Below are 21,351 nucleotides of genomic sequence, written 5' to 3'. Positions count from 1 at the left end.
TTGTTAACCAAAAGGGAAGAAATCCTAATGGTGGCATATCAGGCAACGTGGCAGGTGGGTGCAGGTGGGTCACTGTGGCCTTTCTTATGGCTCTGTTTAGCTACTAGAACATTATCAAGGCACCTGATATCACATTTTTTTAGTTTATGTTTTTATTTTATATTGGAGTATAGTTGATATACAATGTTCTGTTCGATTCAGGTGTATAGCAAAGTGATTAGGTTATACATATACATGTATCTATTCTTTTTCAGATTCTTTTCCCATTTATGGTTACCAAAGGAGAATGTGGGTGGGAAGGATAAATTAGGAGTTTAACACTTTGCTGTTGTTGTTCCTTAGTCACTAAGTCATGTCCGATTCTTCTGAGACCCCAAGGACAATAGCCTGCCAGGTTCCTCTGTCCATGGGATTTCCAAGGAGTGGGTTTTCATTTCTTTCTCCAGGGGATCTTCCTGACCCAAAGATCAAACCTGGGTCTCCTGTGTCTCTCCACTGGCAGACAGATTCTTTACCACTGAGCCTCCTGGGAAACCCATATATATATATACACTACATATAAAACAACCAATAAGGACCTACTGTAGAGCACAGGGAATTCTACTCAGTATTCTGTTATCACTGTTTAAAAGCCTTTCCGTTGCAGATTCACAATCTCTATTCCTGAAGGGAGCTCCCTTGAGAAGCCTTCTTCTTTCTTATGCTTCCATTTCTGTTTTCCTTTCTCTGATAGGAAATATGTTTTGACCTGAGCATCTTTCATGGACTTTATCAGCCCTGAGGATGCAAAATCTCTGGCCTCACCCCAGGTGGTTGCCCATCTGGCCTCCCAGTGCCAGGCACTGGAACCTCTCTCTTCTTTCAGTCATGCCACTCCAGGCTCTTTGTAAAATCTTTATTAGACATACGTTTGACTCTGACCAGCCTGGACACAAAGGCCTTTTAAGATCTAAAACATAGGTAAGGATACTTATTTTTACTCTTGCTTTTTATAGTTTTATTGGCTCTCATTTATTCATTGAACATTTATTGGGCATGGGCAGTAAATTCATCACAGACCACAGCCCCTGAAGCCCTGGGATTTCACTTCCTAAATTCCGCAGCCTGGCAAAACACAAAATGGGGATGTGGAGGATGAAGGTCATTTCAGAGACAAAGAGCCACCGACATGCGGAAATGGCAGGGCCCTCGGGATAAATGGGCTTTACCTGGGTTCAGAGATTCTAAAGTGCCTCACAATGCTCATGAAGAAGTTTCTGGAATAAGGGCAGCAGCTCGTTGGAAGGGCATTAATAGCAACCACCTTTATCAGCATCACTGGTATTTATGGAACACCTACTGTGCTGCAGAAACTATGCCACATACTTTACATACATCATCTCATTTAAAATTCATGGCAACCCTGAGACATATAGGGCTTACCTGGTGACTCAGCAGTAAAGGATCAGCCTGCCAATGCAGGAGACATAGGTTTAATCCCTGGGTCTGGAAGATCCCCTGGAGAAGGAAACTGCTACCCACTCGAGTATTCTTCTTGCCTAGGAAATACCATGGACAGAGGAGCCTGGAGGGCTACAGGCCATGGGGTCACATAGCGACTAAACAACAACAACAATTGGGATGAATAGTACATTATCTTCTTTGTGAAGATGAGGAAGTTGAGCCTCAGAAGAGGTTAGGTAATTTGCCCACGGTCCCATAGTTCCAAGGCGGTGGTATTGAGCCAGGAATCCACATCCATCAAACTCTTTTTCTGACAGTAACTCTAGCTCTGGGCACTGTTATTCATCTACATTTTAATAAGATATTTTAGTTTCACACTCTTTGAGGGAAAAGAGGAACCTTGACTTCTGAAGGCCTTTTGTATCTGGCATCAGTTTCTTTAGGACAGCATCCTGTATTTGAGACATTGTCCCCTGGGAGGTGGGGACAGAGCAGTCTTGGTGTCAACAGGCTGTCAAGAGACCCAAATGAGATCACGCGTGCAACACGCTTGGATCAGAGCATGCACAGAGGAGGCCCTCAGTGGCCTTCATCATTATGTTGATTCCTCAGGCCCCAGGACTGCCAGCTAGCCTTGCCTTTGCATATAGTGGGAAAAACTTCCAAACACACAGATTCTAGTTATTTCTTGGATTTTGGTGCCAACAACTATCTTCAGGAGCATCCCTCATCAACCCAGGCATCCACATTCTGAGGGTCCCAGAGGCGTGATGTTTCATCACCAAGTCCCTAAGCCCTGAGCCGGCTCACTATCACTGAACCTCCATGTCACAACAGGAGAATGATGAGATACTGACTGGTGCTCACGTAAGAAACTCCAATAGTTTCTGTATCAGATCCTATAAAAGACAATATCATGAAGCAAAACATGGAGGCTTAGAGATCAAACCCAGGAGACAAGCAGAGTGGGAACGTTGGTTTGCTCCTTCCAGGTGTCTAACCTGGGGCTGTTACTCAACTTCTCCTCTGAGCCTCTATAACAAGTAGATAGTAATAACTACCCCACAGTTTTGTTAAGGGGATCACTATACAATATAATGACGTCAAGTGCTTAACACAGAGCCTGGTACATAGGAAGGAATGAACAAATAATTGCTCATTATTATTTTATTACTGTTAAATGCAAAAAAAAAAAAACACAAAAAAACCCAAAGTCCTACTATGAGATTTGTTTTTCAGGTCCATAAATAACGATCTTAAACGACTTATCTCCCCTCCTGGATCAGTCAGTCTGCTCTTTGATGTCTTTGAACAAGTCAGTCTGTGGCTGGAATCTTGTTAATGCTGTGTGCCTGGCATGCAGAAGTGCAGGGGCTTGGCAGGTGGGAGGACAGCAGACTTAAACAGCAATTTTAGCTAAGTGTACAAGAAGGGACATTTGAAAAGTCTATTTGAAAGGTTAAAATAAAAAGTAATTTGGCAAGCAGGTAGACCAGGAGAACTTGAGGCCTGTTTCCCTAATGGCACGAGAAGGGGTCTGGACTGTATGCTGCTGTCTTGCATCTCTGACATTCCTAAATAAAGCAGCCTGATTCTGCAAAGATCATCCTAGCTGCCGGTGGGTGCACTTGGCAACTTCTAGTCCCTCATGGCACAGGAAAACTTGGCATCTGATGCTCTTCTCTGGGAGAAGGGCTCACACAAGCCCAGCCCACTGCTAGGGTGTAGCTTCACTCCCCACTAAGCCTGGAGACCTGCATTCGACCCCTGGATTGGGAAGATCCCCCGGAGAAGGGAAAGGTACCCACTCCAGTATTCTGGCCTGGAGAATTCCATGGACTGTATAGCCTATGGGGTCACAAAGAATCAGACACGACTGAACGACTTTCAAAAATAAAGCCTCCCTAGGAGCCACCCAATTCCAACATCTCCCAGTTCCCACCATATGCATCCTCAGAAGACAAAATTCCAACCAGAGTTCCCAGAACTTGCAAAGAGGAGAAATCTCTGAACAAAGGGCTTGTCTGTTTCCAGCATAAACTGCCTAAGGTGTTCAGAAGAAAATGTCCTTCTTTCCTCCACAGCTTTAGAGAATCATTCTTTTTTTATATGTTCAGGGCAGAAAAAGCTATCAACATATTGTAACTTGGCTTCTTCTCCAGAGTGAAAATTTGCTCTGGGATTAAGGAAACATCGCCACCTGGTGGAATGATATTAAAATAACCAGACAAAGACAGATCAGCTGCTGTATGCTGTGCTTAGTCATGTCCGACTCTTTGTGACCCCATGGACTGTAGCCCACCAGACTCCTCTGTCCATGGGGACTCTCCAGGCAAGAATACTGGAGTGGGTTGCCGTGCTCTCCCCCAGGGGATCTTTCCAACCCAGGGATCAAACCCAGGTCTCTTACGTCTCCTCCATTACAGGCAGATTCCACTAGCGCCCCCTGGGAAGCCACAATTTACCCCACGTGTCCTGTTAGTCACCCAATTGTATCCGACTCTTTGCGATCCCATGGACTGTAGCCCACCCAAAACGACTTGCCAACTGAGACTAACACAGTCAGGATCATTTTCTTTCTTTCTTTCTTTTTTTAATAAATTTGTTTATTTTAGTTGGGGGCTAATTACTTTACAATATTGTAATAGTTTTTGCCATACATTGACATGAATCAGCCATGGGTTTACATGTGTTCCCCTTCCTGGACCCCCCTCCCACCTCCCTCCCCATCCCATCCCTCTGGGTCATCCCATTGCCCCGGCCCCGAGCATTTGTCTCATGCATCGAACATGGAATGGTGTTCTGTTTCACATATGATAATATACATGTTTCAATGCTATTCTCCCAGAACGTCCCACCCTCACCTTCTCCCTCAGAGTCCACAAGACTGTTCTATGCATCTGTGTCTCTTATTCTGTCTCGCATATAGGGTTATCGTTACCATCTTTCAAATTCCATATATATGCATTAGTATACTGTATTGGTGTTTTTCTTTCTGGCTTACTTCACTCTGTATTATGGGCTCCAGTTTCATCCATCTCAATAGAACCGATTCAAATGTACTTTTTTTTTTTAATGGCTGAGTAATATTCCTTTGTGTATATGTACCACAGCTTCCTTATCCATCCTTCATGTCCCCTCTTACTTCTTATCAACTTTATGGAGGCAGAAGAGGAAAACCAGAGGAGTTGCACCTGGTATGAAGAGAAGGCAGCTCAGGCATCACAGGGAAGTTTGGGATCTGAGAACTCAGCTTTATGTTTCTGACACAGAAGTTATTGATTGTAATGGGGCTAGATTAATCAGCTCATTCTCTTAAGTGGGCCAGGAACAAATATAAGCCATAACAGTGGGGGATGTTTTCATGTCTGCTTGGAATATTTGCTTCCTGAAGACAGTATGTTCAGTGAGGTGAGTATAGAAAACCTCATTATTTATACAAAGTGTGAAAACCCATCATTGTGCAAGTTGAACCATCTTACTATAGGTAAGAGGCTTCCCTGGTGACTCAGCGGTTAAAGAAATTCATCTGCCAATGCAGGAGATGGGGATTTGATCCCTGGGTCGGGAAGATCCCCTGGAGTAGGAAACGGCAACTCACCCCAGTATTCTTGCCTGGGAAATCCCATGGACAGAGGAACCTGGCGGGTTACAGTCCATAGGGTCACAAAAGAGTTGGACACAACTTAGGGACTGAGCATAACAACAACAACATTATAGGCACAACTATTTCCTTCTCTTATATTTCCCCATCACCTTGCAGTTCACTACGGGCACATACACATCATTCAATCTGTTTAAATGATTTAATATTCACAAAAAGTTTTCATTCCAATCCCAAAGAAAGTCATTGCCAAAGAATGTTCAAACTACCGCACAGTTGCACTCATTTCACACTCTAGTAAAGTAATGCTCAAAATTCTCCAAGCCAGTCTTCAACAATACGTGAACTGTGAACTTCCAGATGTTCAAGTTGGATTTAGAAAAGGCAGAGGAAACAGAGATCAAATTGCCAACATCCGTTGGATACCAAAAAAGCAAGAGAGTTCCAAAAAAACCCATCTATTTCCGCTTTATTGACTATGCCAAAGCCTTTGACTGTGTGGATCACAATAAATTGTGAAAAATTCTGAAAGAGATGGGCATACCAGACCACCTGATCTGCCTCTTGAGAAATCTGTATGCAGGTCAGGAAGCAACAGTTAGAACTGGACATGGAACAACAGACTGGTTCCAAATCGGGAAAGAAGTCCATCAAGGCTATATATTGTCACCCTGCTTATTTAACTTATATGCAGAGTACATCATGAGAAACACTGGGCTGGAGGAAGCACAAACTAGAATCAAGATTGCCAGAAGAAATATCAATAACCTCAGATACGGAGATGACACCACCGTTATGGCAGAAAGTGAAGAAGAACTAAAGAGCCTCTTGATGAAAGTGAAAGAGGAGAGTGAAAAAGTTGACTTAAAGCTCAACATTCAGAAAACTAAGATCATGGCATCCAGAGCCATCACTTCATGGCAAATAGATGGGGTAACAGTGGAAACAGTGGCTGATTTTATTTTGGGAGGCTCCAAAATCACTGCAGATGGTGATTGCAGCCATGAAATTAAAAGACGCTTACTCCTTGGAAGGAAAGTTATGACCAACCTAGACAGCATATTAAAAAGCAGAGACATTATTTTGCCAACAAAGGTCTGTCTAGTCAAGGCTATGGTTTTTCCAGTAGTCACGTATGGATGTGAGAGTTGGACTATAAAGAAAGCTGAGCACCAAAGAATTGTCGCTTTTGAACTGTGGTGTTGGAGAAGACTCTTGAGAGTCCCTTGGACTGCAAGGAGATCCAACCAGTCCATCCTAAAGAAGATCAGTCCTGGGTGTTCATTGGAAGGACTGATGTTGAAGCTGAAACTCCAATACTTTGGCCACCTCATGCGAAGAGCTGACTCATTTGAAAAGACCCTGATGCTGGGAAAGATCGAAGGCGGGAGGAGAAGGGAACAACAGAGGATGAGATGGTTGGATGGCATCACCAGCTCAATGGATATGAGTTTGGGTGGACTCTGGGAGTTGGTGATGGACAGGGAGGCCTGGCGTCCATGGGGGCACAAAGAGTCAGACACAAGTGAGCAACTGAACTGAACTGAATCTTCACAAGCACCCTATGGTTGGCATGATTAGTCATTCCTGAGGAGAAAATAGAGGTTCAGAGAAGTTAAGTGATTTTCCAGTGGCCACACAGCTACCAATGGCAGCACTAGGACTTGAAAGAAAGGAGGAAACAATATTTAACCTACAGTGGGGCAGGAGAGGTACACGTCCTTCCAACACTGCTGTCCATGGCTCCTCCACTTGGCAAGTGTCAAGACAGCATTCGTCTGGCCTGACCACTGCAGGGGCACCCAGTCTTCGTATGGCTACCACCACATCCTATTGTTATTTACTTGACTGTGGAGCACACTGCAAAATCCTAGGACCTATGTTTTCATTTAAAACTGACTTTGAGGGACTTCCCTGGAGGTCTGGTGGCTAAGATTTCATAGTCCCAATACAGGGTTCGATCCCTGGTCATGCAACTAGATCCCACATGCCGCAACTAAGAGTTCACATGCCACAATAAAAGATCCTGTGTGCCACAACTAGGACCCAGTGTAGCCAAATAAACAAACATTTAAAAGAACTTTGAGAAATTTTGCCAAATGTCACAGTCTCTCCTCTGAATGAGTGACATAGCAGAACCACTCACCATCCCTTAGGCTGCCAACTGGGGTCCATGGGACTGTCAGGAAGGCTTTTTGCCCATTCGCCACCTAAACCATTTCAAGTAACCCTGTTGTAAGTCCCTGACATTGAGGGTTCTTTATGCCTTATAAATACAGTCTCTCCTCGACTGTGTTGCCTTCTCTAAACGTTGGGACCCAAAGCCCAGTCCTCAAAGCACTTGTGTCCTGTGTCTAGTCTCCCTCTCTAAGTGGGATAATCTCATCACATGCCTTTAAACGCCACCTATACACTGATAATCTCTAAATTTATACCCATAAGCCCAGCCTCTCCCGCTATATTCCAGACTCAGGTATGCAGCTGTCTACTCAACACTGCAACGTCTAAGGGATCAAAACCAGCAGGTCCCCATCCAAACTTTCAGTTGCCTTCAACCCCTCCACTCTCCTTTCACAATCTTTTCCATTGCAGCAAATGGAAATCCCATGTTTCTCAGTCTCTCAATCTGAAACCTCTGGAGTCTTCCCTGGATTCCCCTCTTCCTCTCAGAACCCATGGCTCATCTGTCTTCACAGAACATCGAAAATCTGCTACTTCTCACCACCTTCACTGCTATGCAGCCACCTTCACCTGGATTATTGCAATGGCTTTGTACCTGGTCTCCCTACACAGCAACTAGAGTTGTCCTTTTAAAATGTGCATCAGAACTAACATTGCTCTAAACCTTCCAAGGTATTTCCACCTTTCTCTTGTGGTTGCTACATAATCTAGTTTTCTCTCTAACCTGCCCTCCAACCACCGCTCCCTTGCTGCCACCATCTGCTAGAAATGTAGGGAAATAGGAACAGGGGCTTCATTTTATCCCATGAAGCATGTAGCCCAGTGCCTAGACAAAATCTAGAACATACAAAATACTAAGTAAATAGAGGTAGAAACACAAATGCCTTTTCCCTCTGTCTGGTTCATTCATTAACACCATCAGTCCAGAGCCTGACCACAGCGAAGAGTACCCCCTGCTCACCGCAGCTAGAGAAAGCCCACACACAGCAACAAAGAGCCCATATACTGCAAAAAAGACCCGAGGCAACCATAAATAGATAAATTTCAATTAAAAATTAGGTTACCGGGCCAGATGTGGCCCACAGACCATGGTTTACTGATCCCTGATCAAGAAAATGCAATGGAATATTACTCAGCCACTAAAAAGAGTGAAATAATGCCTTTTGAAACAACATGGATGAACCTAGAGATTGTCATGCTGAGTGAACCAAGCCAAACAGAGGAGAAATACTGTATGACATCCCTTATATGCAGAATCTAAAAAGAAATGATACAAATGAACTTACAAAGCAGAAACATATTCACAGAGGAGAAGAATGGGGGAAAAGGATAGTTAGGTAGTTTGGGATCAACAGGTACACACCATTGTATTTGAAATGGATAACAAATAAGGTCCCACTATACAGCACAGGGAACTCTGCTCAGTGTTATGTGGCAACCTGGATGGGAGAGGAGTTTGGGGGAAAATGTATATGTATGGCTGAGTCCCTTTGCTGTCCTCTTGAAACTACCATGATATGGTCAATTGTCTGTTATTTATAAAGTAAAAAGATTTTTTAAACACTTTTTAAAAAGGGATGGAGACCTTGGTTGGGGAAAGAATCTAAAGAACTTGTTTGGAAATCAGCGATTTTTAGAAGATGGCTGCTCATGTTTACAGATTCTGTCGACTTCAGCTGCAGTATTTCCCAGTCTCCAGCCACCCCCTCCATGCTCACTTCAGACTGCCCCCCACAATCTGAATCAGTTCTGGCCAATCTATCCTGTTGGGCTTCCCTGGTGGCTCAGATGGCAAAGAATCCACCTGCAATGCGGGAGACCTGGGTTTGATCCCTGGGTTGGAAAGGTCCCCTGGAGGAGGGCATGGCAACCCATTCCAGTATTCTTGCCTGGGGAATCCCAATGGACAGAGGAGCCTTGGTGGGCTACAGATGATGGGGTCACAAAGAGTTCAGGACTGAGAGACTAAGCACAGCAGAGCACAGTCTCTCCTGTTACAGTTTGTCCTGAATTCAGTGGGTTTTGTGCACTGACAGACTCTCTTGGTTTGTCTCAAGTCTGCAGTCAAGGGGAGATTCTGTCAGTAATCAAGGACCTCTCTTCAGTCCTGAAAGGCAGGTTTTTCTTCCACTTCCAGAACTTGTCCCTAAACATGTACTAAGTGCATACTTATACCAACCCTAGCTTGTCTACTTGATTAATACATTGTGTAGCGTTCAATACACTGCTCCCTTAAATCTGTTTGCACATTTTATCTTTGTTTCAAAAAAATCTGAACCAAGGCTAGCATATCCTTGAACTCCTGGCAAAATTTAAATGTTAATACAATAGTATACCCATAAAAAATGGATAGAGAAATGTTAAGCATGCAGATTAAATTTTTAATTGTGTCCATAACCAATACATTATGAATAACAAAAAATTGAGGAAATATTCTTGCAATGTTTAAAAACTGTCATCCAATTCAGTAAAGTTTACCTATGTCATTGACTAATGATTGATGGCCCAACATAACAGCCATGCTGTTTCCCTTTCTATTTACTTGTTACATAAAGGAAAAATCAACACACATTAATGTAGGAACCACACTTGTTCATCAACTGAAACAATAGATCAGCTACATTCTGGGTACAAGAGCCCAGAGGAAAAAATCAACAAAGGCATTTTAGGGAAATTCATTGGCTGTAAGAAATTTGGCTTCCCTGGTGGCTCAGATGGCAAAGAATCTGCCTGTCATGCAGAAGACCCAGGTTCAATCCCTGGGTCAGGAAGATCCCCTGGAGAAGGGAATGGCAACCCGCTCCAGTAATCTTGCCTGGAAAATCCCAAGGACAGAGGAGCCTGGCAGGCTACAGTTGATGGGGTCACAAAAGAGTTGGACCCAACTAAGTAACTAACACACACTCATAAGAAATTTACAATAAAGAGTATTATATCATTTGCAGTTTGTAAATTGTGTTTGCTCATTTTTTACGTCAATAAGCATTTATCAACACACCACTGAACACCAGTTCTTCCTGTACTTTAAACTATTTTGTTAAAACCTGGGCCTCGTAACATACAGTTTTACAACTTTTGAGAGTAAGTCATGTACCATATGGCAGCTCAGAGAAGGTCCCTGAGGTACACAGCCCATCTGCCCAAGGCATCCATAAGGAACTGGCTAATCTAGAAGCCATGAGCTCTGTAGGGTCCTGTACTCTCTTAGTTGAACCCCAAACATTCCAATGGAAACATACATTCTCAAGTTCCTACACACTCCTGGGAAAATCTTATTTTCCAACCAAAATTGAATACGTGTTCTGAAAATGTCTGTTACACATGAAAACTAAGAATATTATAGGAAAGTTAGGTCTTATGGTCATGTTCTTGGGCTGCATAGCTTCTGGCCCTATGACAAAGGTGTTCACTCTTGAGATAGTTTTAAAACATTGACCAATCAATCCATGCAGATCAATTATTTAAGAGAATACTTGGACTTCAAAAAAAATAAAATAATTTCAAATGTATTACTGTTGTTCCTGAGGAAGACAATTTCTGGCCAGGACAGAGGATCAGGCCAGTCTAAGAGAAGTGGTAAGTCTATTTAGAAAGAGTACATCCCAGTTCCAGGATCATTAAAGCTATTTCTGAGTATAGTGTAGTCAAACAGTCAGGAGATGTAGCTCTGGAATTATGACCCTAAGAACTGTGGAGATTCTAGAGCTTCTATAACTGCCTTATAATTTTGTTTGGGGACTCTGTCTACATTCCTATGGCCTGTCTCAGAATGTGTGTGCTCTTAAAGGCAGTGACTATGTTTTCCTCTTATCCCCCAAATGACAGATTGCACAGCATAGTGTAGGAGCTCTAACACTGCATGATGGAGACAGGGACTCCTTGTAACTGCTGGTGATAACTTAGCATCCTCAACCACTGCACTGGGACAGAGAGGATGCGGGGTCCCAGCTCACATTTGTACAGAGGGAAAAATAGCTTTCATGCATCAGAAAGAACACGGGCCTTGTCCACAGAAGAGCTGGATTCAGAGCCTGGCTCTGCTCTGTGTGACCCTGGAAAAACTTCTTCCCAAATACCTCCACCTCTCCACCAGGACGGTTAATACAAGCAACCATCCCCTAGGCTGTGATGTCTGGTTCAGCCTTCTCTTGGCTCTCCCCAAGTCCACTCCCATCCCCTCCAGTGCAGTATTCTCACAATAACCAGAAGGGGTTTTGACACAACAAATCTCAACTCATTCCATGGCTCTTCATTGTCTGCCTGTGTCCTCAAAGATAATGTGTAGATTCCTTTTCAGAACACACGCACCCTTCACCATCTGTTCCCTGCACTGGTCCCCAGAGTGCTTTTGGCCACACCATTCACACCATTCCATTCTTTGCTCTGGGCACACTGGCCTCTCAGTAGCCTATCCCTTCTCCAGTGGATCTTCTCGACCCTGGAATCGAACCAGGATCTCCTGCGTTGCAGGCGGATTCTTTACCAGCTGAGCTACCAGGGAAGCCCCTGCTCTTTACTTACTCAAGCCCATTCTAGTCTCCAAGTCTTGCCTGGGCTCTTCCCTCCCCGTCTCCCATTCTCACACCTCATTTCATCCAGTTCACTCTTACCAGCTTATAAAACTCATGCACTGCCTCCGGAAAACCAGCTCTGGTTCTCCGGACACACCATCTCACGTGTCTTCTTCACGGCCCTTATCTCAAACGCATTGAATGAACTACTTGTAAAAGTATATGTTTGTTGTCTGTCTTCCTCAGACAGACTAGAAGCTTGAAGCAGTCAGGGACATGTGGGTGTGTCCTGCCCCATCACCACTCCCCACTATCCTCATCAGCTAGCCAACAGTGGGTTCTCAGTAGACGTCTTGAATGAACAGCTGGAGGAGCTTTATTCTTTGAAATTGTTTCCTCATTTACAAATGGCAATAATGCCCATTTCATAGGACTGTCACGTGTATGAAGTTAGATAATTCATGATAAAGCTCTCCCAAGGTGTCCTGTATATAATAGACACTTAATAAATGTTTGTTGAGTGACTATAAGCACTACAGCTTCTAAAATAGCACTTCTTTAAGTGGGCCCAGGAAGCAGACTAGGCTAGTAATTAGCACTTGTGAAGATTTCTTTATTAGGTGATTAATACAACTTAAACCTTGGTTATTGAGGCTAAGCTGTTATTAAGACAAGTGTTGTTGATTGGCACTTGCTGGGCATGGCCCGTGGCTCCATGCCAGACAAGGACACTTGTAATATTGTCCTAGGTGACGGGCTCACCAAGAGCTAGGAGATAGACAGAAAGGGGGCTGTTTAATGGTTGGGAAGTGCAAGGAGAATCCTGGTGTACGCATAGAGGCACGAGGATGCTTCCAGGCTGGTGACTTCAAAATTCAGCCCAGGACTTGGCAACCCACTCCAGTAATCTTGCCTAGAGAATTCCACGGACAGAGGAGCCTGGTGGGCGACAGTCCGTGGGGTCACAAAGAGTCGGACATGACTTAGCAATTAAACAATAGCAACAAATACTAAAAGAAAAAAAAAGGTTAATTTGTTAAAATTCAGCCCAGGACTCAAAAAATGTGTCTTTCACTCTTTCTTGGGAAATTCATAGGTTGTGAGTTCAAACAAAGCAAATGAGTAAACCCAAGAAACAGAAAGACAGGAAGTTCAGGACACAGGTGATCCTACACTGGAAATGGAACATTGGTATATCGGGAAGATGGAAGGAGGGGAGGCTGGGAGAGCCAGCAGGAATGGACTCTGGAGCTGGGTGGAGGGGACTGCGAGAAGGGTCTGCAGAGGAAAATGTAGAGCTGACAGACTCTCTGGTGGGAGGATCTTGTTGACAGACGAATAGGAGAAAAGAACTGGGGGGAAAGTTGGTGGTTAGAAAGACAATCAAAGGAAAAATGAGGTAATTGTGAACTCCAGGGTGAGGGCGGTGCATGAGGACTAGCAAATATGTGCTCCTAACACATAATGTAGCTCAACTGTGGAAAAAAGGAGGCAATGTGGAAAACAGTGCTTGATGGATTTATTTCTATTTTTCTGTCTTTCCCAACTGGAAAAAAAAAAAAAAAAACTTGTCCATCTTTGCATTTTATATTGCAGGAAAATAAAATCAACTTTAAAAAATTTTTTATTGGAGTAGAGTTGATTTACAATGTTGTCTTAGTTTCTGCTGTACAGCAAAGTGGATCAGTTACACATAGACATATATCCACTCCTTTTTAGACTCTTTTCCTAGACAGTCCATTACAGAGCATTGAGTAGAGTTCCCCATGCTATACAGCAGGTTCTTATTAGTTATCTATTTTATATATAGTAGTGCATATATGTTAGTCCCAATCTCATGATTAAAATCAACTTTCCAAAACCTAAAACAGAACATCAGACTTGAACAGGAAGAGGAATTGGAAAGCATGGCCTGGAGAGAATCTGTAGAAGGGAAAGGAGATTGCCTTTTGGTGATGAATTTCCACATGGTGATGGGTTAGTGCATGAGGGTATGTTTGGTCCAGAAGAGCCTCTTCCTTTCTCCCACATTTCCGTCTACCAACATCCCAACCTGGCATCCTTCTAGCATTCAGGTCCCCCAAATTACAGGGCCTAGAGTCCTCTCCATGCCACCCCTCACCATCCCAGCACTGAGTCAGTGGGTAATGTGTGTGTGTGTGGTTCCTTCATTTGACATGTTGCCAATAGGAGTCACAGAGACTTGGTGCCCGTGTAATTCTCCTTTACAGCACCTGGTACAGGGCATGGAGAATTAGGTACTAAGAATACCTAATGAAGATGCCGAGGAAAGGTTATAAACCTGAAAAGTTAAATCAGTGAGCTGCCAAGTCTCCCAGACCCAGGCTGAATTCTAGTTCCACACCTACGAGCTGCTGGCTGCAGGACCCTGGGCAAGGACTGCCTTCTCTGGGTTAACTTATCCATAAAGAGGAGAGTAAAAGAGCCTCCATTACAGGGATGTTGTGTAGATTAATTGAGATGATGCTGAGTGACTGATGTTGTAAATGTCCAATAAATGCCAACAATTTTAATTATCTGCACTATTTGTGGTATGAATATAGGGAAGTCCCCACAACTGATTGGTCTTGTCATGCATGCCATTGATACACTCCACATTGGCAAATATTTTTAACTAATAATTATTTTTTATTTTCAGCATTTTAGTTAATGGTACTAACATAACAGGCTTATAAAAACAGCAACCGCAACAACAAAAAACAGCAAGCTCCTTCCTGTTCATCTCCCAAGTCCTATTCCCAGAAGCAGACACTTTTGCCTTTATTAGTTTTTCTTTTGATATTTGTGTCCATTTTCCTAAATAATGTTCTTGTGCCGGTATTCTTTGACATGTCAATTTTAAAATAATGGTCAATAAACAGTTAGCTCTCTTATACCTTATTGTCCCTGCCCCTTCCTCCAAACTTCAGGTTAAACCAACAACCATCATCTGCATTTTAATGACTATACATGTATTTATTTTTCACCCATTAGTCAAGTATACATCAGGATTGCATTTCCTCTCTTGAAAGGTTTTTTGTTGTTATTTTCCAAGAATTAAGCATTGCCTTCTTTACTTTTCATTTGCTTGATTTTCTTTGTACTTTTCATTCTTTTTCACAAATGTTCCAACATATTTGTTACACACATTTTAAATACTAGTTCTGAATGCTTAAGCTGATCAGATATTCCTTTTGTTCCCTCCCCTGGTGCTGTCCTTCTGGAGCTGTCCATCCTTGCCAGCTTCACATGTAATCAGGACCCTTTGGCTGTTCCCTGTACGGTGTGCTGTGAATACAGGGAAGTCCTGTTTCTCAGAACCCATTTCTTCCTCTTTTTTGATTCATGTCCTTGTTCTGATGGAGTATGTTTTCTAACACTTTGTGAGACTGTGTACATAGGAGGCAAAATTTTCATCATTATTTGTCTGATAGTATTCTAATTCTTCCCTCACATCAGGCTGTTGGTTGAACTGGATATAGAATTCCAGGTAAAAATAATTTTTCTCTTAGAAATTTAAGGAATTGCTCCCTCCCAGTATCAGATATTTCTATAGAGAAAGCTGATGCCATTCTAAGTTTATTGTATGTGATCTATTTCTAACTCTGGAAGTCTTTAGGACCCTCTTGTCCTAAAATTTCCTAAGAATGGGTTTCAATGTGGTTTTTTTCCAAAATTTTTATCCATTTTCCTGGGCATAGGGTGAGTCTTTTCAATCTGGAATCCCACAGCCTTTTGTTCTAGACTCTTTTCTTAAAATGTTTCTCCTTTCTTTTTCTCTATTCTCCTTCTAAAACTTCTTTTTGTCATTCACAACCTCCTGGGTTGATTCTCCATTGTTGTTTTTGAAATCTAAAGTTTTATTGCTTAAACATGATCTTCTAACCTTCTGTTTAAGTTTTTGTTTTTATTTTGTAATTTATGTTTTAGATTTCTAGGAATTCTTTCCTCTTCTCTGATTAATGTTTCCATGGCAACTTGTACTTCTTTCGGAGATATTTGGGTTGGCCAAAATTTCATCTGTATGATGGTACAGAAAACCCCGAATGAACTTTTTGGCCAACCCAATATATCTTTCCAAAGGACAATGATTATACGAAGGCTTTTATTTTAAAACTTATTTTCTTTTCCTTGGCATTTCTCTGCTCTTTACATTATCAGGTTCTTTTTCCTTTTCAGTTATTTTATTCTGTCACTGATGTTGAAAGTTCCATCAAAAGTAATCCTCTCACACCATAATTAAGACCAAGTTACTGTGACAATTGATTAGAAGTTCTGTATTAAAGGTCAGGCCTAACTGGTGGCCACCCTGAAAACTGATTCAATAGTGAGCTGCTCTTTTACTGGGGGCGCTCTCAAAAATAAGGATCTGGGTGTTCTCTTGGATGACTCAGTTTCTCTGGAAAGAAATCTCCCAGTCTTCTACCTGGGGGCAGGCTGCAGCTGCTGATCTAAGCCTGGCTGTGAGCATCCTAGAAGAAGCCAAGATCTGGGGAATAGTCTTACCTTTCTTCCTCATTTTCAGGATGGGATTTCACCCTGAACTCCACCATCTCTAGTTCTCCCAGTGCAGAGCAAGGGGACAGGCTGTAAAGTCTCCTGACTATTTGGCATGGGGAGAAAAAAAGACCTTGACATCCACATTCTCTATATTCTGATTTTCAACCAGAAGTTATTTATTTATTGCTACTTATCATAGCACCTGTTATCTCTAAGCCTCAGCCTCTCTATGGTGTCTGACCAGTAAAGTAGCTTCTTTCTCCATGGGTTACCCCACCTGCATTCCTCATCCCCTTGAAACCACTTAGATTTTTGCTTCCTCTGCTCTGGTAAGTCAATTTCCATTTCTCCAAAGGTTTTCCATATTCTAAAATTTGTTGAATCATCTTCCCCAATGATATCTCCTCTTCCCCCTTTCTCTTTGTTTTATGTTCTTTTTAAGTTGAAGTAAAATTCATATAATAAAAAATTCACTTAAACCGCTGTAAAGTGTACAGTCTGATGGCAACTAGTACATTCACACTGGTGTGCAGCCATCAGCTCTCTCTAGTTCCAAAACATTTCATCACCCCTAGAGGAAAGCTTGTGCCCATTAAGTAGTCACTCCCTACTCCTCCTTCCTCCTAGCCATGACCAACCTGCTTTCTATCTCTATGGATTCACTTGTTCGGAATTTTTTTAAACAAACAGAATCAAACAGTATGTGGTATTTTGTGACTGGTCTTTTTCACTTAGCATAACATTTTCAAGGCTCCATGTTGTAGCTTATAAGAGCATTATATTCCTTTTTATTCCTTCATTCCTTTTGTCTTTTTTATATTCCTTTTAATAATATCCCATTGTACATATTCAACAATTGATGGATATATTTCTACTATTTTATTTATTTCCCATCAGAGGGGGATGAGAATTGGGAAAGGTAGATGATAAGTGTGAGCGGTGCTGTGTTTAGACAAAAGAATGCTCCTAAGCATGATGCAAGTTCCATTCTATCAACCAGACATAAGCTTGGCTTTCATTTTCACCTCTTGTTTAAAAACTAAGCTCTGTGACCAGTCTTTGTTAGAACGACCATCAAAAGGTTGTAGTCCATCCCATCAGAGCCACAGGTAGAAATGCTTTCCTCTTCCCTGCCCTAGGATCTCTCAGCCAACTGAGGAAATTCCCAAAAAGGTGTTTGGGAAGGCAGTCCCAAATTGTTTGGGGTTGCATGGCTGTTTGATGATTAGATCAGGGTGTCTTAACTCCAAGAATTTTTAGAAGTAAATATAAGACTGATAGAGTATTTCAGATCCATAGAATAATATTTCTGCATACAAGAATGCATAGAGAGTTAACATTTTGTTTGTTGTTTAGTCACTAAGTCATATCCGACTCTTTTGAGATTCCATCGACTGTAGCCCGCCAGTCTCCTCTGTCCATGGGATTTCCCAGGCAAGAATACTGGCGTGGGTTGCCGTCTCTTTCTCCAGGGGATCACATAAGAACATATACTCTCATTCTACAGAATCATATACTCCATTTCCTAGAACTGGAGCCAGGTAATTCTAAAACATGGGCAACACCCCAGTTGGAGAATTAATGCAAAGTGATAAATGTATATTCTTAGGTGTCATGGCTCATTTTCAGCATATCTTAGGTGGATATAAAATAGCCTATAGAGAAAGAAAATTAAAATAAAAGGTTACGAGTTGCTACTATAATGTAATTTGCCAAAGAGATTAATTCCCAAGTCAATATCTAGAACAACAGCATTCAGTGTGCTTACATTGAAGTGTCAACCTCAGACTCTTGAATTTCTTAAAAATATAAAGTCAGAACCACTCCTGGAAAAAGTGGGGCATACTTCCCTAATGCCCAGTTGATCAGGTAATGAAAAAAAAAAAACCACAAGCACCCAGAAAAAAGAGTTCAAGGCAAATTCTTATTTCAACTTGGCCTTATACTTTGGCACCACTGGGCAACACTGACCTTCCTTTGTTCTGATTTCCTCTGCCAGCTTTCTCAGGATTCTGTGCCAGGGAGGATTTCAGCCCTTCCTGGGAGACTTCTCAGATCACATGAGAAACAGAGGCCGCAGGGCTGGAGGCAGATTCCCTGAGCAAGCGGATTCCCCGCACCCCTGCCTGACCAGATGAGGGCATTAGACCTAGATTTGCACCAGTACACGAGTTTGCTTCCTATCACATCTGCCCTCTCTCAGGACAGGAAAGTCATGGACACAGCTTACTCAAGTCCAGAAAGGGCCACACTGGAGATTTCTAGTTCTCCAATCACCCTCTTCACAGGTTGAGAGGCAGATTCCTTGAGATGAGTACCAAGTAGCCACTGGAGGAGGTATGGCAGAGCTCTGGTCCATCTCCTGTGCAGGCAAGCACAGCAAGGCTTGACAGAAACATCGACAGGTACACAAGAGTAGGACATAGCAGCAAAACATCAACAAGGCAGAGAGGCGGGGAAGGGAGACACAGCAAAACAAGTTAGTCAGCATATTTGTCAGGTGGATAAAGGAAGAGTTCTTAGGAAAGACAAATGCAAGTATTGATGATGTTATTCCAGAAGAAATTGCAAAAAAATGCTTCCTCTCTGGTCCAATTCATCACCCCCAATGTGACTATCCCTGTAACCATCATCATCCCATCACCATTATCCCGTCATCACCATCATCATTAATACAAATAAACAATGAATGGGGCTTTTCTGGTGGCTTAGTGGTAAAGAACTCACCTGCCAATGCAGGAGACATGAGTTCGATCCCCAACTCTGGGAAAATCCCACATGCTGTGGAGCAATTAAGCCCATGGGCCACAACTACTAAGTTTACATACCGCAATTACTGAAGCCCACACGCCCTAGAGCCTGCACTCCACAACAAGAGAAGCTGTCACAATGAGCGTGCCGCAACTAAAGAGTAGCCCCCACTCGACACAACTATAGAAAAATGTGAACAACGAAAACCCAGCACAGCCAAAAATCAATCAATAAATAATAACTGAATGAGTGACGGCCTGTACACTGTGCTGATCACACCCGACATGATCATCCATGTCAGGATTATCACAGCATCCCCATCGGCACCATCATCAGCACCAGAACCCTTGGATAAAAAATGTAGTTATACGCATCGTGCTGTGGTACTCTGTAAAAAGAGCAAGAAAAAACTAGACCCAGGCCAGTTCTCTAGGACTGCATTATCACTATTGTTACTATTAGCTAAAATGAATCTGATGTTTTCCATGTAGCAGACACTGTGTAAGGATTAAACCTTACAAAACCCTATGAGGTATTAATGCCTCATCCTACTGAGAAGATAGATTTAGAGAGGTTAAGTGATGTGTCCAAGATCCCATGTCTAAGGAGTGGTGGAGCCACTGAATTTGGCCCTGAATTTGAACCCAGGGTTTCCAGCTTTACCACCCTATGCTGTATATTGCCTCCTACAGCCTTCCCGGTGGTCTTCAAATTGGGGAACATACAAAAAAGACTCACTTAGAGTGGCAGAAAAACATTAGAACTGCTATTCAATTTTAGTTGTCATTTCATCATTTAGTTTCTATTTTATATGTGTTCCATAACATACTTAATTTACCACCATAATAGAGTATCTGTACAGTTTATAAATAAATAATTCATCTCTGGATACATGCTGAATTTTTTACTGATAGAAGTATGTAGTCAAAAAAGCTTAGAGATCACCCATTTGAACAAAACTATCATGGGCTAATTACATAGCTAGGTAAATAGAAAATTACATCAACTGGACCTGAGCGTACCTCTGAGGAAATGTATCCAGTGTGTACAATTCTGAATGATGATAATAATTGTATCCTGCAGAATTAAGTTTGATTTCAACAAGTGACTAAAAATGAGGACATATCCTCTTTAATGGCTCCTCTTTGTTTATCGTACAAACTGAGTTTCTATTACTAATGTACCTGTTTTAGAAACAATAAACATGGATTAGTTGTCTAATAAATGCTTTAATTAAAGAGATATAGGATTAGTTGTCTAATAAATATTTTAATTACAGATGTCATTTCACACCTTTCTAAGTCTTTTTTGAAAATGTCCCAAATTTTTCTTCACTTAAAAAGTAGATGTATACTTTTAAAAGGAATGTTTATCTTTCAGAGATAGATAGTACAATTCTTGGACGTAAAATGACACATGCTTCAAAATAATCTGGAGTCAGGGGGTGAATGGGAATCAGAAGAGACAGAATTGGCCAAGAGCTGATCACTATTGAAACTTGGAGATAGATATCTAGGGTGTATGAGATCCGCCAACTTCTGTGTATGTTTTAGTTTCATAATAAATAGTTTAAATGTTTTTTTTAAGTTACAATTTGATTTTTTTCTATTGAGCACTGTCAGATTTAACATCTCTATACAGTCCATGAAATTCTCCAGGCCAGAATACTGGAGTGAGTAGCCTTTCCCTTCTCCAGGGGAATCTTCCCCACCCAGGGATCAAACCCAGGTCTCCTGCATAGCAGGTAGATTCTTTACCAACTGTGCTATCAGGAAAGCCCACTTTAAAAAGAGTTACAACTTGATTTTTTTCTATTGACCACTGGCAGAGTCAACATCTCAGTTGAGAAAGGAGAAGAATGATCAAGTGTTGGATTTCACAGAAATTATTTTATGCCCTCCTTTCATGTCTTCATGAAATCATGATTTTTTTCTAGTAAATGTGCATTCACTGTTTGCTATTGTGCTAGAATCAACCTCACAGGAGGATACAAGTAAGAGGGGGAAAAGTGGCTAAAAAAAAAAATCATTCATTAGCTGTGTGGAGAAAAAGTCAGAAAAGAAACAAACTTCATTATCATTGAAAAGAGTCCTTGGAAACAGAAAGAGACTCACAGACTTAGTATAATGAATTTACGATTGCCAGGAGTACGGGATAGTTAGGGAGTTTGGGAAGGTCATATACACACTGCTACATTCAAAATGGATAACCAACAAGCACATATTGTATAGCACATGGAACTCTACCCAATGTTATGTGCCAGCCTGGATGGGAGGGGAGTTTGGGGGAAAATGGATACACGTATATGAATTCCATGGACAGAGAAGCCTGGGGGCTACAGTCCATGGGGTCACAAAGAGT

At 42.0% G+C, this 21,351-nt stretch overlaps 1 protein-coding gene across 2 annotated transcripts in view; it reads right to left on the bottom strand.

Moving 5' to 3' along the window:
* Positions 1-21,351, bottom strand: part of EHF (ETS homologous factor) — a 130,549-nt gene that overhangs the window by 81,751 nt on the left and 27,447 nt on the right. Inside the window, exon 3 of one of the 2 annotated variants that reach the window (XM_081546005.1) lies at positions 1,423-1,538. The exons of the other annotated variant lie outside the window; for it this stretch is intronic. The gene's annotated coding sequence lies outside the window, so the exon portion shown is untranslated. The remainder of the gene's footprint in view (positions 1-1,422; positions 1,539-21,351) is intronic. 2 annotated transcript variants of the gene reach the window in all.

This window comes from Giraffa tippelskirchi, chromosome 11, assembly GCF_054371585.1.
Source record: "Giraffa tippelskirchi isolate mGirTip1 chromosome 11, T2T-mGirTip1v1.2.pri, whole genome shotgun sequence".
Taxonomy (NCBI): Eukaryota; Metazoa; Chordata; class Mammalia; order Artiodactyla; family Giraffidae; genus Giraffa; species Giraffa tippelskirchi.
Note: the sequence above shows the minus strand (reverse complement) of the source record. Positions and strands in the feature narration are given on the sequence as shown.